We start from the raw sequence: 17,365 nt of genomic DNA, 5'->3' as shown, positions 1-17,365 counted from the left end.
ATATTACTGCCTGAATGCCTGTGGGCAAAGGTTGGATTGTTTGAATTGGAACAACTCATTGAAATTTGTGTTTTAGCCTACCCGTGAGTAGCAAATTTCAAATCATTTTCAAACAAACGGATATGCGATGCTTTGTTCCAAATTAGGCGATCTAGTCTGTACTTGTTTTGCTGCGCGCATCACATAGTAATTCTAGGCTAATTAACCGGAATAAGAACGCATGTGTTTTCAAAACTACATATCATGGTTAGTAGAGGCCGATCTTCGGATCGGGCGAGAGGGGGTGCTCATAGCTGACCTTCCCCAATCGTACCCAAGTTCCCGAGCTGAGGCAACTTTGGTGATGACGGACACGTGGCCTTAGGCAAACGAGTCAAGGTTTCCTAAATTCTCTCAAAATAAAATATTTAGGTGGTGACTCCGTATCTGGCAAAGCAATCCATGTTTCGCACTTGTTTACAAAAATCTATTTTCCAAAACGATTTGCCGGATTTGGACTCTTTGGTGATTTATCAATCTCACATTGCACATTGTGAGATCAGATTAAGAACCGACACAAATCGAGTCCGAACTGTAGCATGGGGCCCAAGGGCACGTCTACAGTTTCTGGCGACTCTGTATCTGGCAAAGCAGTCTATGTTTGGCACTTCTTTACAAAAATCTATTTTCCAAAACCGTTTGCTGGATTTGGACTCTTTGGTGATTTATCAATCTCGCATTGCACATTGTGAGATCAGATTAAGAACTGACACAAATCGAGTCCGAACTGTAGCATGGGGCCCAAGGGCCCGTCTACAAGATCGAGCAGTATGCCCGAGGGTTTCTTATGTTCTTGCTGGGCACCACTCTTTTCACCGACCGGGTGAACACAGTTGGACTCTATCTACTAAGCGCACTGGTGGATGCGACTCGGATCCGATGCTATGATTGGGGTGGCGCAAGCCTAGCCACATTGTATGGGTACATGAGTTCATCATCCCGCCGCAACGGACATCGGTTTGGTGGCTACTGGCGAGCCTGGGAGGTACACCTTCCCTTTCTGTTTTACAGTTTTGCCATACATTATCTGTACACCACACACTGCATACACGCAATCTGCTTTACACTAGCTGTACACTGCACGCGCTGCACAAGACACTTCACACACTGCACGATACACTGCACACCATTCTCCGATTTCTGCTTTATCTGTATTCTGCTTTACTGATAAACATACTCACTGTTACCCTGTTACATTCTGTAGTTGTGGGTGTATGCCTACTTTCCGAGACTTGCTCCAGAGCCGGAGGTGGAGATGCCCCGTGTTGTCCCATATTCTCATTGATACGTAGTTCGGTTCGGGTTCACTCGTGTATTAACACTCTCCTTTTGCGCTCTAACTTTTGCCAAGGCCGCCCTTTCTGGGTTTTCAACCTTGCGAGCTCAGTTTTTATTATTTCAAATTTTTCATGCTCTAACTTTTGCCTAGGTCACCCTTTCGGGTTTTCGGCCTAGCGAGCCACTCAAGGATAATACTTCTTCAACTTGTCCATGTTGATCGGCTGGGAGAACTCTAGGCCATCTAGGTCAATTAGAATGACAGCTCCACCCGACCAGATAGGCTTGATGATGTAAGGGCCACTCCAATTGGGTCTGAACTTGCCCCTAGGGTCGTAGATGGGAGCTCTGTTGTCTTTGAGGACAAGATCCCCTTCTTTCAAATTCATGTACTTAACCTTCTTGTTGAAAGCCCTGGCAATTCTTCGCTGATAACCCTGGACGTGATACAGTGCTTTCAGCCTTCTTTCATCAAAGAGCATGAGTTCTTCGAACCTGCTTTGCTGCCAATCTGCCTCAGCTATCTGACACTCAGCCAGTACCCGTAACGACGAAACCTTAACTTTGATTGGTAGAACAGCCTCCATCCCATAAACCAAGGAATACGGAGTTGCCCCAGTAGAAGTTCGAATTGAAGTCTGGTAGCTGCAAAGAGCGAATGGCAGCTTATCTGGCCAGTCCCGGTAGGTTTCCACCATCTTCTGCAGTATGTGCTTGATGTTCTTGTTGGCGGTCTCAACTGCTCTATTGGTTTGCGGCCAATATGTAGATGACTTGTGAAAAGCCACGTTGTATTTCTCCAACAAGTCGATCACCTCCTTCTTGAAGTGGGAACCATTATCTGAAATAATCTCATTCGGGACCCCGTAGCGACAGATGATGTTGTTCTTGATGAACTTAGCAACATGCGATGCCTTCAACACTGCGTAAGATTGGGCCTCAACCCACTCCGTGAAATAGTCTATCGCGACCTGAATGTAATCATGCCCATTAGACCCCTTTGGAGTGACAGCCCCAATTACATCAATCCCCCAGATTGAAAGCGGCCATGGCGAAGTCATGTTGTACAGCTTCGACGGTGGAATGTTCATGCGGTTCGCATGGATCTGACATTTGTGGCATCGCCGAACAAAGCTAATACAATCCTCCTCCATGGTGGACCAGTAATAGCCCTATCTAAGGATCTTCCGAGCTATCATCACCCCGTTCATATGCGATGCGCACTCTTCTCCATGTATGGCCTCCATTAGGCGCTCAGATTCTTCAGCATCAACACACAGCTTATGTATCCCGAGATGACCTCTCTTGTGAAATTTACCCCCGCAGACGATGAACTGAGCAGCCATTCTTCAAATTTCCCTCTTATCTTTGGCATTTTCCCCTGGTGGATACGCTTCCTTTTCCAAGAAGTTCCAGACATCGTAATACCAGGGATTCTCATCTTGTACTTCATCTATGGCAACAATTAGCTGGTAGGCCGGCACAAATTTATGTTCGATGATGATCGGACGCATTCGGACTCCGAAAGGAATGTCTATCATAGAAGATAGAGTTGCTAATGAATCAGCGAACCTGTTGTTCTCTCTTAACAGATGAATGAAATTTAGTTTCTCAAACCGAGGAATCAGGGCGGCTTCTGGTGATAAATTCTCATCTTTTCTTCTTTAACTTTCCAATCTCCTTTAGCTTGAGATACAACAAGGTTCGAGTCCCCGATGACATCCAACCGTTTTGCCCCTAGTTCCAGGGCGGCTTCTAGTCTAGCAATACATGCCTCATACTCTGCCTCATTATTCGACACTTTGAATCGGAGTTTGAATGCTAAGGGTATGCAGGAATTGTCAGGCACTATCAGCAACACCCCTATCCTATACCCATATTGGTTTGACGCTCCGTCAAAGTACATCGTCCAAGTCTCTTCTTCGACATGCAAAATGGCCTCGTCTGGGAATAGGTACTCAACTGCTTCACCCCCTTCTACAGGGTGATCACCTAGGAACTCTGCTATCACTCTCCCTTTCACTGACTTGCGCGTCATGTACTTCAGATCGAATTTGGAAAGCAGAAGCAACCAACAAGCTAGCCTACCCGTAAGTGCCGGTTTCTCGAAAAGATATTTGATGGGATCTAATCTCGAAACCAGTATTACAGAATAAGCTAACAGGTAGTGCCTCAGCTTCCTGGTAGCCCATACGAAGGCCAGACAAGCCTTCTCTAGCGGAGTGTAACGGGTCTTGTAGTCCAATATTTTCTTGCTCAGATAGTAAATAGCTTTCTCCACTTTGTCCTCAGACTCCTGTGCAAGCATGTAGCCCATTGTAGTTTCTGTCACTGAAAGATACAGAATCAACGATTTCCCCGGCTTAGGCGGTGACAACACAAGTGGGTTCTATAAATATTGCTTGATCTGTTCAAAAGCAGCTTGGCATCGGCCGTCCCATTGGAATTTCTTTCCTTTCTTCAGGAGACCAAAGAGTGGTTCACAAGTCAAGGTTAATTTTGCAATAAACCGTCTTATGAATTGCACTTTACCCAAAAAGCCTTGCACCTCCTTTTCAGTCCTTGGTGGTGGCATTTCTAAAATGGCCTTGATTTTGGAAGGGTCGACCTCGATGCCCCTTTGTGTGATGAAGAACCCCAGCATTTTCCCTGCTATAACACCGAACGTACACTTCTGAGGATTCAGCCACAACCGATACTCTCTGATCCGTTGAAAGAATTTCTGTAAGGCTATGTAGTGGCCCTCTCTTTCCTTGGACTTGACAATCATGTCGTCCACGTACACCACTACCTCCTTATGGATCATATCATGCAGAATTGTGGTCGCGGCCCGTTGATATGTCGCTCCAGCATTCTTTAGCCTAAACGGCATCACCCTATAACAATAGGTTCCCCACGGGGTGATGAAAGCAGTCTTCTCTCGGTCTTCAAGTGCCATCAAAATCTGATTGTAGCCTGAAAATCCATCGATGAACTAAAGTAGTGCATGCCCAGCAGTAAAGTCCACTAATTCGTCGATATGTGGCAGAGGAAGGTCGTCCTTCGGACTGGCTTTGTTCAAATCCCTAAAGTCCACACATACCCGAATTTCGCCGTCCTTCTTCGGCACTGGAACTATATTGGCCAACCAAGTTGGGTATTCAGATACCAGCAGGAACTCTGCGTCAATTTGCTTGGTGACCTCTTCTTTGATCTTGAGAGCCCAGTCTGGACGGATCCTTCTGAGCTTCTTCTTAACAGGTCGGGCCTCTGGGTCAAGAGGGAGCCGGTGCTGTACAATCTCAGGATCGATTTCAGGCATGTCTTCGTAGGATCACGCGAAAACATCTTTGAAATCTTTTAGCAAAGCGACTAAGCGCTCGCACTCCTCCAAAGACAACGTGGACCCAATCTAGACCAGCCGCGGGTCCTTCTCAGTACCCACATTAATTGTGGTGATTTCATCAACCAAGGGTTTTACAAACCTCTCCTGCCCTTGATCAAACAAATATTTCAAAATCGGAGGAATTTCTTCCTCATCGTTTTCATCAAAATTTTGAAAGTCTTGATTAATGTAATAAATTAAGGGTGCAGAAAAGTACTCGAAGGCCACAGCTGCACAATTCTCATTAATCACTTCCAAATCGCCTGATTCCTCTGTTACAACAGACTCAAAGTAAAAAGAAAAAGACGACCTAGACAGGACTGTGGCATTCGGGTTGTCATCCTCAAGAATACCGGACTAAGACTCGGACGAGCTGGAACATGATTCCGACTCCACAGACTCAATGGAATCAGATTCCGGCTCACTACCTGACTTGATGCTACTTAATAAGAAGCCCTCCTTGTATTTCTAGACGAGGGAGAGTGCGACGGACGCATCCAGAATGTTTGAAGATGGGCGCACAACTGCTTCATTCCCAATCATGGACACCGAGAAGTTATCCCCCAAGCACTCTTGTACGATCTGAGGACCTGAGAGTAGATGAGCTAGTGCTACCCCCATTTCAATCTATGTGCTCTCGGAAACGTCCTCCTTGTACTGCTCAGCCTCAGCTGGTGGGTCTGTCTGCTCTTCGGCAACATCATCCCTGGACAACTGCAAGTCAAAGAAGATCTCGAACCCCGGCAACTGCCGCCTCTCTGCATTTAACCATGGCTCTGGGAAACCGCAGAATGAAAAGTCTTCCCCCTCCCTGATAAAGCGTCCGTTCAGGGTGCCCTGGATAGGCCGGTGTACCAACTCATAAGGCTTCCCGGCTTGCTTTGCTCTGGCTCTTCCGGCCATATCTTTGCCTTTCCTTACCCAATCCTCTTTGGTAGGCAGATAACCTATGCAAAAGGTATGTGGGTTGTGTGGCACTTCGGCCGACGCTGCAATGCCCTTCCGACCACTTTTCCCTATTCCCATCCCGGGGACGTGCTGGAGCTTGTTGATGAGGTACACACACTGCACGCTGACATATAGCCCCTTATCAACGGCTAGTATGTTCTATACAACTCAGGCCTCGGCTAGGGTAAATCCAGACAGGAACACATCCTCCGCGCCATGCTTGATATCCAAAACTGGTGTAGAAACCTCTGGCGGCGGATGTATTGACGAATTCCCAAAAACTATGGCCACCCCCTTCCCATGGGGATACTTCAACATTTGATGTAGGGTGGAAGAGACTGCCTTCACCTGGTGCAGCCACGGCTGCCCTAGGAGTAGATTGAAGGTTGTAGGAATGTCCAAGACATGAAAGTCAATATCCTGTTGTCCTGGACCAACCTGAGTCTGAATCTATACAGTCTCTATCACCTTTCTACTGGTATTGTCGTAGGCCCTTATTACCTGGGTAGTTGGCACAAAATCCGCGGGCTTCAACCCGATTGCATATGCCGTCCTCGACAGGCACACATTGATAGCGGATCCTGTGTTGACAAGAACCACTGGTATCCATTTTTCTCTACACTCGACAGAGATGTAGAGAGGTTTGTTATGATTTGCCCCCTCAGGCGGCAACTCCTTGTCAGTGAAGGTCAACGTCGGGGAAGCTCCTCCCAGAAAAACCAATCCTACCAGTTGCTCTGGCGTAGTGTCGATTGAAAGTTTGGCCTTGTCCATTGCAGAAAGGACAGGTTGTCTATGAACTCTTAAGGCCATAAGCAGTCCCCAGATAGAGATTTCTACTTGTATCTTCTTGAGCTGTTTCAGTACAGCCTCTTCCTCGAGCAGTTTTTCCTTCTACCTTTCCGCCTCCTTGTCCTTCACAGACTCCTCTGGTTGATCCAAGTGTGGGGGTTTGAAATACCGCCCACTCCTAGTCATGTGGTCAACCTCCCCCATATACCAGGTATCATCCGGCTGGCTTTGCCCCCAGTCTTCATCGGTGTGGGCAAGACATAAGTCGTCGTCTTCCCACCACATGCCATCGGCAACCGATAGACATCTGTCTGGTTCCGTTATAACTATTCATGTGCCCACAGCACATTCCGTTCCTATGCTCGCAGCACGCTCTGTTCTTGTGCTCACAGCACGTTCCGTCCCCTCAGGGGCTTTGGCCTTTCTGGCCCTCTCAGACTCTTCGATCTTTTCCTGCTCAAACTGCTTTAGTGCAGCCTGCTGTTTAGTATCTTCCATACTCAAACTGCCCATATTCTGAGCAAAATTCTTAACACCGGTGCTCTCTAGCAGTACATTCTGATTCCCGGCCATTCCGGCCACTGCTGGCGTCCCCGTCTCTGACGGACCCTATTCTGGCTGCGGCTACTCAACAACATCTGGCTCGTCGCTGAGCCACCCAATAGCTTCTGCTGACCCTTCCAAATTAAACCAGTTGACAGTCACATCCCCTGAGTCCTGCTCGTTGAATAACTGAAGGTTTGCAATGTCTTCCTCCAGATCCGCTAGGTCATCTAGCCCCTGATTAGGTCCATTCTCCCGTACCACACAGATCTCTGCCTCAATCGGTAACTCTACTTTCGGCCTAGCCTGGCCTGCTGATGTGATGTAACCGTTCGGGTTGTACATGAAGCTCGCAGACCCCTCAGGCTCTAAATTCGCATTCTCATCTGCCCCCACAATTAACCCAATTCTATCTTTGATAGTCACCACCACCGATTCTGGTTGGGTTTGGGTGATGTCCAACATGCACAAGTCAATGCTGTCAAGAATGAACACATCCGGCTTGGGTAGGTGGAAGGGGGTGATATATATGCTAGGGTCGTATGACACAACCCCAATTTGGATCAAGTTGATGCGTTTGGGAGGTGGAGCTTGGTTGTGTGGTGGGAGAGGGTTGGTGGTGACATTCGGCTTCTCCGGAGGCACGATCACCCTATTGTCAACGAGATCTTGAATCTCATGACGCAATCTATAGCACTGGTCGATGTCATGACCATGTTGTTGGTGAAAGGCACAGTACTTGGTTGGGTTATGGGAGGAAGGAAGCTTTTCTGGTAAGGGTCACGACTCTAGGGGCTTCAAGTGCCCTTTCCTGATCAAAACTGCCAAGGCTTTGGACAGAGACATGTACAGCGGGGTAAAGGTTCTCTGGCCTCGGGGTGGATACCTGGCGGTTTGTGAGCTACTTCCGGACGCATTGGTGAATGGCGTAGCTGCAAGGTTTTTTGGGGTGGTGGTGGTGGTGACCATACCCACATTTGAAGATCTGGCAGCTGTAGCACTGCTTGTGCCTATATTCATACTGCGGTTGAATGCCCTCCTGGGCTGCTGTCTTTCATAGTCAATCAGACCCTGTTTCATGGCGTCCTCGATTTGCACCCCAATCTCATGTAGATCTGCAAAGGTGGGAAGGGGGAGGACGATCATCTTCTGCATGAGCTTGGGCTGGAGGTTGCGCACAACCATCCGTATTTGGTCCTTGTCGACCGGCTTGATGGTCATCATCGAGGCTTTAGCCCTCCAACGGGTCACAAAATCGGAGAAGCTCTCCTTCGGCTCTTGCCTAGTTATCTCGAGATCACGAGTTGTGACCTCGATCTGCGTATTGTAGGAGTATTGAGCTACAAAGGCCTCAACCATCTCCTCTCAGCTTCTCTTGACAGAGTCCTCGAGTTTTGCATACCAAATAGCCGCAACACCCGACAAGGTCCGACCAAATGGGGAAAGCTTCTGCAATCTGGAGAGGCCCATCGGCCTTAAGATATCTGAGAACAACCGCAAATGTACCATGGGATCCCCAGACCCATTGAAACAGTCTATGTGCGGCATTTTAAACCAGTCTGGCAGAGTCACGGCCGAGTCGGTGTATCCATCCTCTATATCCAGAATGGATTTCACGCCTTGAGATTTCTTGATCAGCTTTTCTAGCTTGCTCACTTTTAGCACTGTGGGATCCACCTCGAACTCAAAGGGTGTATTCATTAGGTTGGTAGGCGCTTTAGACAGCTGGGGTAGGATTGGGGGCAAAGCTAGCCCTGTTGGAACGTCCGTATTTTCCTAGACATTTGCGGTCTCCTCCAGTATTGGAACTCTTGGTGGGGGAGGAGCTAGGTGTGAAGCAGATGCTCCGGTTTGCTGCTGTAGCCTGGCAATTAACTCTGCCTGTTAGGCCACTACTTCTGCTTGATGTGCAGCCACTTCTGCCTGGCGGGCAGCATCCCGCTGCATGGCTTGCATAGTCTTCTGGAGCTGACGCATCATCTCTTCCATACCTGCCATATTGTGCTGGTCTAGCTGAATAACCGGTATATCTGTTTCTATAGTAGACTGAGAAACCCCAGTCTGACTACTCACTGGCGGGAAGGACTACTAATCTGGCAACTGCTGTACCGATACACTGTGCCTTATTGACCTCCGTCTAGTAACTGGGGGTAAAGAAAGGAACACTGCTTGTCCATCTATCAGATCCTCGGATCGATTAAGTCTGCGACCTCTAACCCAGAGTGCTCGGGGAATATCTGCCTGGTCGGAAGCAATGGTGCTAAATTACCTTGCAAAAAGATAAATAAAACATAATAAGGAAATAATGAGCAAGAAAACGGACAACATAACAGTTTAAATAAAGACAACACACAGTAGGCAAACACAAGCTGAAAGAACTATTCTCAACCACTAATTACTGTTCCCAAATCACTGCCCCGAATCTGATACCCTCAGGTAAAACTGATTCCCCAAATACTGATGCCCGCAGGCTTGATACCCAGACTTGCAAACTGATACATGCATTCCTGTAGAGGCACACTCTAAAAGCACATAATCAAGCAAGTAAGAGCCAAAAACTCCCCAATGGAGGGGTAGGGTTTCCCTGTCCTATCTTGTCAGGAGCTAGGGTTTCACTACGCACTCAGTGGTTTTAAACAACCTATAATCGGGTAAGCAACCTGTCCTAACTTGGAATAGTCACTACAGTTTCCAATATGCACTAGGTCGAATGGTCAAAAAGGGTGCCTCGGTAAAAACCGAGGTTTGTATTCCCATCGTGGCAGAGCCCATAACCGATCAGCCTTATGGCACGTAGCCTCCGGCAAACCGTTCAGGAATAGCAGACGGCAAACACGGTGTCCTAGGCGCACCAATGCAAATGCAATGCAAAGAAACACATAAGTGCAGTCAAAACAAGATATCATGAGTTCGAGTCAAGTTCTCTAAATCCCCAGTAGAGTCGCTAGAAACTGTAGACCGCCCTGGAACTCTGCTCTCCGTGCATGAGGGCTCGAATTGTTTTGTTCTTAGCTACTACAGTTCGGACTCGCGTCACGGTTTTGAATCTAATCTCACAAGGTACAATGTGAGACCGATAAATCACCAAAGAGTCCAAATCCGGCAAATTGTTTTGGAAAATCGATTTTAATAAAGTAGTGCCAAACATGGACTGCTTTGCTAGATACAGAGTAGCCACCTAAATGTTTTATTTTGGAAAATTTAGGAAACCCTGACTCGTGCCTAAGGCCACGTGTCTGTCATCACTAAAGTTGCCTCGGCTCGGGAACTTGGGTATGAGAGGGAAAGGTCATGCAATGAGCACCCCCGCTCGCCCGATCAAAGATCGGCCTTTACAAACATGATATTTTGTTTTCGGAAACACATGTGTTCTTATTCCGGTTATTAACTTAGAATTACTATGTGATGCGCACAGCATACAAGTATAGACTAGATCGCTTAAGTTGGAACAAAACACTTCATATTCATTTGTTTGAAAACGGTTTAGAGGTGCTACTCGCAAGTAGGTTAAGTTGTGGATTTTGCCACCCTCAAGTGAGCTTAGAAAACATGATTTTGCCACTCTCAAGTGGGCTTAAAATGCACATTTTAATGAATTGTTCCAATTCAAGCAATCTAACCTTCACCCACGGGCATTCAAGCAGTTAATCACTTAAGTAGTTAGCCTCATGGCAAGCATGTTAACATGGCAACATACACATCTCATGTAGGGATGCTAAAGCGAAAACACTCACAGTGTCCTCCGAGCGAAAAAGAAGCTAGTTAGTAATCAATGCATGATCCTAGATATGTTAAGAATGCCTAATGCAACACATGCAAAATGCAACTAAGATAGGCTCGGCTATTCTAAGATGTCATGTGAATGCAACTAGATAACATGTATTCAAATTGGAATTGAAATACAATGCAGTTAGCATGATGCGCCGAGCCCGGTGCATGCAAAACAGATGAATGGATGCACGCATGCAAGCATAAGGATGCCAATTGAAATATGCCCTAAAACTAACCATCGAAAGCAGTTAAGTAAAAGGGAGAAAGACGTGGGGTTGGAAGACATGCATCACACACACGCATGCTTATTACAAAATTCGCCCTCTCGACGGAGGGTCCAAATAATAAGCTAACTAGCTACGCTAATTAAACTAATTATTACAAACCAAACTAATTAACTAACTTAGCTAATTAATTATTACACAACCAAATCGAAACAAATAGCTGTACTAAGCTAGTTGAGATATTACAAAACAAATTGAATGACTAATCATGCAAACTAATCAAAAGCAGTGAAATGGCCTTGTGGGCAAGGAAGAGATGCATACTCGGTCGGCTTCGCTCAGAAATCCACTGTCGTGCCTCATAATGCCTCTGTTTGCACACTGCCAACTTCCAAGATGCCTCTGATCCACCTTAGGAACAATCTGAGGGGTAGTCGGGCAATGGGAATGGCCATCGGCCAAAGAATAATGGTCATCGGCCAAATTTGAGGCTATCGGCCAATTATTGATAGCCGATCAGCACACTTGATAGCCAATCGTCTATTTTTTCCTGCAAACTTCTCCTTTTGCTGCAACAGAGCACTAACAGAGGCATGGCAGTGTATTTGTAACAAAATGTGTGCGCAACCACACCTCTTATCATGTTTAAAGCTCGAAGGAGTGTAGTGCTCAACTCTCGGGCTATCAATCACGCATCTCAATGCATGATGGCCAAAGAGGTTGAGTTGCACAAATCAATGTCAAATGAATGCACACAAAAACACATAACTGCCTTAACCTCTATCATGCATGATCAAGAGGGTCAACGACCTAGAAATGAGGCACGTTTCATCACTTCAAGTATGAAACGTCCCTTGTTCCTCGTGTTTGGATTGACGCCCTTTCCAAATACAATGCAAATGCAAGGCATGTACACAATGCAATGCAACAAGCATGGAAATATCATGGAATGCAACAAGCATGCGACAACATGCAATGCACCAAGCATGCAACAACATGCTAAACATCATGAACATGCAACATGCAAACAACATGAGCAATTTATCAAAGCTAATAGCATGCAAACTCTATTGAATGCAACCCAAGTATGCAAGCAACAATGCAAACAACAAGCATGCAAACAACATGTAATGCAAACAACATGCAAGATGGACTTAAACCGGATATGGACAGACCTCAATCATGTGCAAAACAATGGTCATTGACACCAAAACTAAGGCACCAAAAGGCAAGACATGCATGCACACATATTGGTCCATAAGCTAGGCAACAATGCACAACCCTTAGAGGCACTCAAAGGGTGAAAGAAGTGGGAGCATGGCAAGTCTATATTCTCTGAAATGTCATGGTAAATGATGCCAAATCATATACATGTCACAAATTAAGCATGCTATGGTGCTCAAAACTCAAAGCTAACAAGGCCAATTGTACTACAACTATGCAAAACATGAAGCATATGGCCAATGCAACCCAAAATAGTCCTGGAGCATGTCAAAATGATGCTAGAACATGTATGGAAGGAAGCCAAAATAAGCTAGCATGGTGAGCATGAAGCATGAAATATGCAAGGCCAAAAGGGAGGATTACACTACACTTACTAAAACCAATCATGAGATGGCTTCGCCAACAAAAATCAGAGTTATATCATGGCAAAATAACCCCAAAAAACACACCGAAATGATAGCTCGCAAGCTTAGGCATGAAGGCATACGCAATGGCTCATGTTAAGGCATAAAGGACTAACCCTCCAAAGCATGGAAAGAGTGACAAATGTGAGTGCATGAACATGAAACATGAACTGAAATCACATAACAAATGATGCCAAATCATGTAAATAGCCCAAGCAATGCATGCTAGTGGACTTGATACACAAAGCTAACAAGTTAGAATGCATTATACCTATACAAAGCATGGCATGCATGACCAAAACAACACAAATCAGAGCTAGAGCATGCTAAAACATGGACAAAGGCTTCTTAGAGTTAAGCCACAATCATGCTAGAATGACAGTCTAAAGCATGATACACATTAGGCTAATTTGTGGGATTGCATAACAAGTGCATAGAGCATGCAAGGGGCTATCAAACCAAACCTTAACAGAGGTATATCATAGAAAAAAAAAACACCAAGAACATGCTGAGATGGCCCCAAAACAAGCTAGAAAGACATGCTACTTCATAAGGCATGCAAGACTAGTTTCCAAAATTTACACTACAAGTGTATAAAGCATGCATGAGGGGACAAAACCAAATCAAAACAGTGGTATGCCATGTCAAAATAACCCCAAATACATGCTAAGATGGAGCCAACATAAGCTTAACAAACAAGCTCAAACATGAGGCAAATGAAGCAGGCATACAAAACACAAGGAGAGTGGATGACCCTCTCCTATTTGGGACCACAAAACACCATTTCCACCACTGAAATTCCTTTGAGTTTTAGTGGTGAGAAGGTCAAAACAAGGTGGTCCCAATAGCTTAAAAGGATGGTACAAAACAAAGCCAAACAAAGCCTAAGAGGGGGTAGACTACCCCCAACACAAAAGAGACCTTAAACAAACATGCTAAGGACTAAAAATTAGAACTTTTTGCAGTAGAAACTCAGGCCTAAATAAGCATGCAAATAGGTCCAAGGGCTTAAACCAAAACAAGGGTTTTAAGGGTTAGAAGCTCACCCTTGAAGAATACTTTCAAAGCTACAACTCCAGCACTCTTTTTGAACCAAAACCAATCCAAAAACTCCAAAACCAACTTCAAGAAGCCTCAACAACAAAAGGATGGTGTTTGAGCGTGTGTTTGTGTGCAATAGTATGATAAAAATGCACTTTTGAGCACAAACAAGTGCAAATATATAAAGAGAGAGAGAGAGAGAGAGAGAGAGAGAGAGAGAGAGGAAATATAGAGAGAGAGTGATATATATCTTCTATATCAAGATTTCAAAGCCTCTGGAAAGGGAGAGGGGTCTCCCTTTTTATAGAAAATCAAATCTCAAGCTTGTTGAGCAAGCTTGAGACTTGTTTCAATCCCTCTATACACGTTTATGGAGGATGAAATCTGTCCTCACCAACTGTCACAGTTGGTAAAAAAATATCTGCAAAAGTAGGTGGAAAGGTCTCGGCCAAAAGATATGGTCGATCGACCAAAAAGGGTGTCGATCGGCCCAAAAGAGTGCCGATTGGCCACCACTTATGGCCGATGGCAAGAAGACAAGGCTGATAAGCACAAGGATTGGCCGATGGGTTGTAGGGATGGCCAACAAGCCACCCTCTTCCCTCAAAAGCAAAACCACAAGTCCTTGGTCCACAACCAAGCACAAAACAGACAAGTTGAGAGATCCTAACGCAAGGCACGCAGCCGAGACCTTCGGGAACTTAAAACGAACACGAGCATGGATGATCATCGTGTGTTCAAACGATGACGTCCAAGTCTTAAGGACGGTCAAAAATGGGTTGTCTACACAATACTAACACGGAGTATGGTGTTGGGCCGTGCCAGACTACATGGAATGTAGTGTTGGGCCGATCTGTACCAGCCCAGAGTTTGGTGTTGGGAAGGGTTATCTTGGTCGGGCTACATTAGTACAGGCCCTGGTCCAGGACCGAGCTATCTTTTAGTGTCATGATGCAGAGGCCGTGTCAACGTTGCAAGATCGACTGAATTAGCCATGGCGTTGTCCAGGCACAGAGAATGTGCAGTGTGCTATGGGCATGCTACGTAGCTGAGATAATTGTTTGCATGCCCATATCTGATCAGCCTGAGAGAATACCGCCAAAATACTGACCGAGCTCAGCTCTATCCCGAGGGCCGGCATGGATTAGCTCAGCGCTGGAATGATCAGAGGCAATATCTTTGGTGGAACCCAAGTAATAGCACGATTAGGTATTACACATGGACCAATGGAGAGGAAACAGCTCTAGGTGTGCGTCAATACCATTTGGCAGTTTGGCCTATACTGTTTGGCAATATTTACATATATACGTGTAAGGAATAGGGAGGGCAGTACTGGCACACGTCTAGCAAAGTACAATAGAGGTAGTGAGCACACAATCTGGGGCTGCATGGCCAGCCTAGTAAAGGAGGCGCGAGCAGACTCAGAGAGGCAAGCAACCTTTAGCCACTTTCTCTCTCTCTCTCTCTCTCTACAGTGCTTTGTGTTCTCTATTCTCCCAAAAAGCTAACTTGACCGTCGGAGGGGTTTTCCAGCAACCCACCCGCCGAGTAGATCACCCTTGTTTATTTGCAATGTAACAGAGTTCTATTAGAGGAAGCCCAGCTTGGTAGCAAGGAGTACGGAAGACGACAAATATTTTCCACCCGAACAATTAGTGTCATCTGTGGGAACCCTTGGCAGACAAAACTTTGCCCTTCAAGCTTTTCTGATCATTTTCCACAGCGAACAACGACAAAACCCCACTATCCGTCACCGACAGCATCACCTAGAGTCATTTCGGAGAAGAGACGGCCCTCTTGCCATTCCGACCATGGCGAGTCTAGAGACTTCCTCTAAAGGGTGATTTAGAGAAGCGCGAGACAAACACGTAAGGAGCAGTGACCACTCACAGAGCCCTAAAGGGCGCTGACGACAAAGGGAGTCCCACGTTCAACGCTTGGAGCACAAACTCAGAGACTAGAATGCCTTCATTCGGAGGATGGCACTGAGGTGGAGGCCTTAAACCGACTGATCAAAGGGAAAGGTGTTATTGGAGTGGGAAACCACAGTAAGCGCACCCAACTCCGTCGCTCAGGAAGTCAAAACCAACGAGGGGCACCCTCTCTCTCCATTACCAAAAGCTATGGGGTTGGAGATTCCGATCCGCCGGCGGAGAAGTCATGTACACGAGATAGCAACTATCGTCCCTCACATCCGTCGACAACGTCGGGATACTTTTACTCTATTTTTTATGACCTGAGGGACATCCTAGAGCAATGTACATGCCACAAAGAGTGCCAACGGTGCAGAGGCTGAACCCTAGAATCCATTCCAGCGAAGAAGTGGCCATGCAGCCACCCAAAATAGTGGTTCCCGCGCCAGTGGACAGAGACTTGGTGAGGCTTAGTGCCACCCCACTTTCCCCTGAGATTGAGACCACACCGCTCCCCGCCGGCTTCCATCAACTTAAGTTCATAATATACGATGGCAAGACGGATCCATACATGCACGTGAGTCATTACTGGTAGGTGATAGCGGGGCATAAGCGTAATGACACCCTAATGTGCCTCATATTCCTGACGAGCTTGGGCGAGTTGGGCCTGAATTGGTTCAAAAGGCTGCCAAAGGGAAGTATCGAGGGCTGGTAGTAGTTAGCGAAAGCGTTCATCACTAGGTTCAAGACCAATACTCGAACATCAAAGAAGGTCGACCACCTCTTGGGTATTAAGATAGAGTCGAGTAGTTCATTGAAGGCATACAATGCCAAGTATTGGGAGATGTACAATGAGATCCTCGATTGCCCCACTAACCTAGAAATCGTCCAATATAAGCGAGGCCCACCAGTCAGACATAGATTGCGAGACTTGCTTATGATACATGTCACGACCCGAACCCGCCCCTATGGGTTAAGGCCATAACCGGCCAGTAATCACGAGATTACCTACGGCCTCACACCAAATAAGACAAAACTCATCAGAGTAAAGGGGCCAAACGGAAGCAAATTTAAAACTTTGTCCATAGAGCCGTGCTTATATGCACATCATAACATTCCACACATACATATGTTAATAACTCACAATAGAAAGTATAGTAACATAAAGTTCTATACAGATAGGATCATTCAAATCTAGGTCAGCCAAAACAAGGCTATATACAAACGTACACCAAAGTCCTTGCCAACATGACAAAATAACATAGAATGGCAGAAGGGCGAAGACGTGTCTCGTGCGTGAGACGCAAGGGCCGACTCTTCGAAACCTTAGTTGTTCTATACAGACTTCACTGAGGCTGGGTCTGGACCTCTCTTAGCTCACCTACAAACACATGAATGAGCGTGAGCGAAAGCCCAGTGAACAATATCAAATAAAGAATATACATTGGAACAATATACACCAAATAGCCTTGGGCCCAATTTATATTTCTACAATACATACATACACAGACATATGTAAGTTAAGGGTCTGTTTGATAACGTTTACGTTTTCAGTTTATATTTACAAAAATTTTATAAACTGGTTTTTGTTTATTTTTAGAAAAACATAAACTACAAACGCGTTTGGTAATTGACAAAATGTTTAAAAAAATTTAAAAATATAAAAAAGAGTGAGAAATGGCAAGTGGTGGCAAGTGGCGGCGAAAGACGGTGGCGGAAAGTGGTGACGGTGGGTGGTGGTGGTGGATGGGTGGGTGACGGTGGCAGATGGTAGCGAGTGGGTGGTGGTGGTGGTGGTGGTGGTGGCAGGTGGGTGGCGGATGG

Source organism: Camellia sinensis, chromosome 6, assembly GCF_055761805.1.
Source record: "Camellia sinensis isolate YWXY chromosome 6, ASM5576180v1, whole genome shotgun sequence".
Lineage (NCBI taxonomy): Eukaryota > Viridiplantae > Streptophyta > Magnoliopsida > Ericales > Theaceae > Camellia > Camellia sinensis.
Note: the sequence above shows the minus strand (reverse complement) of the source record.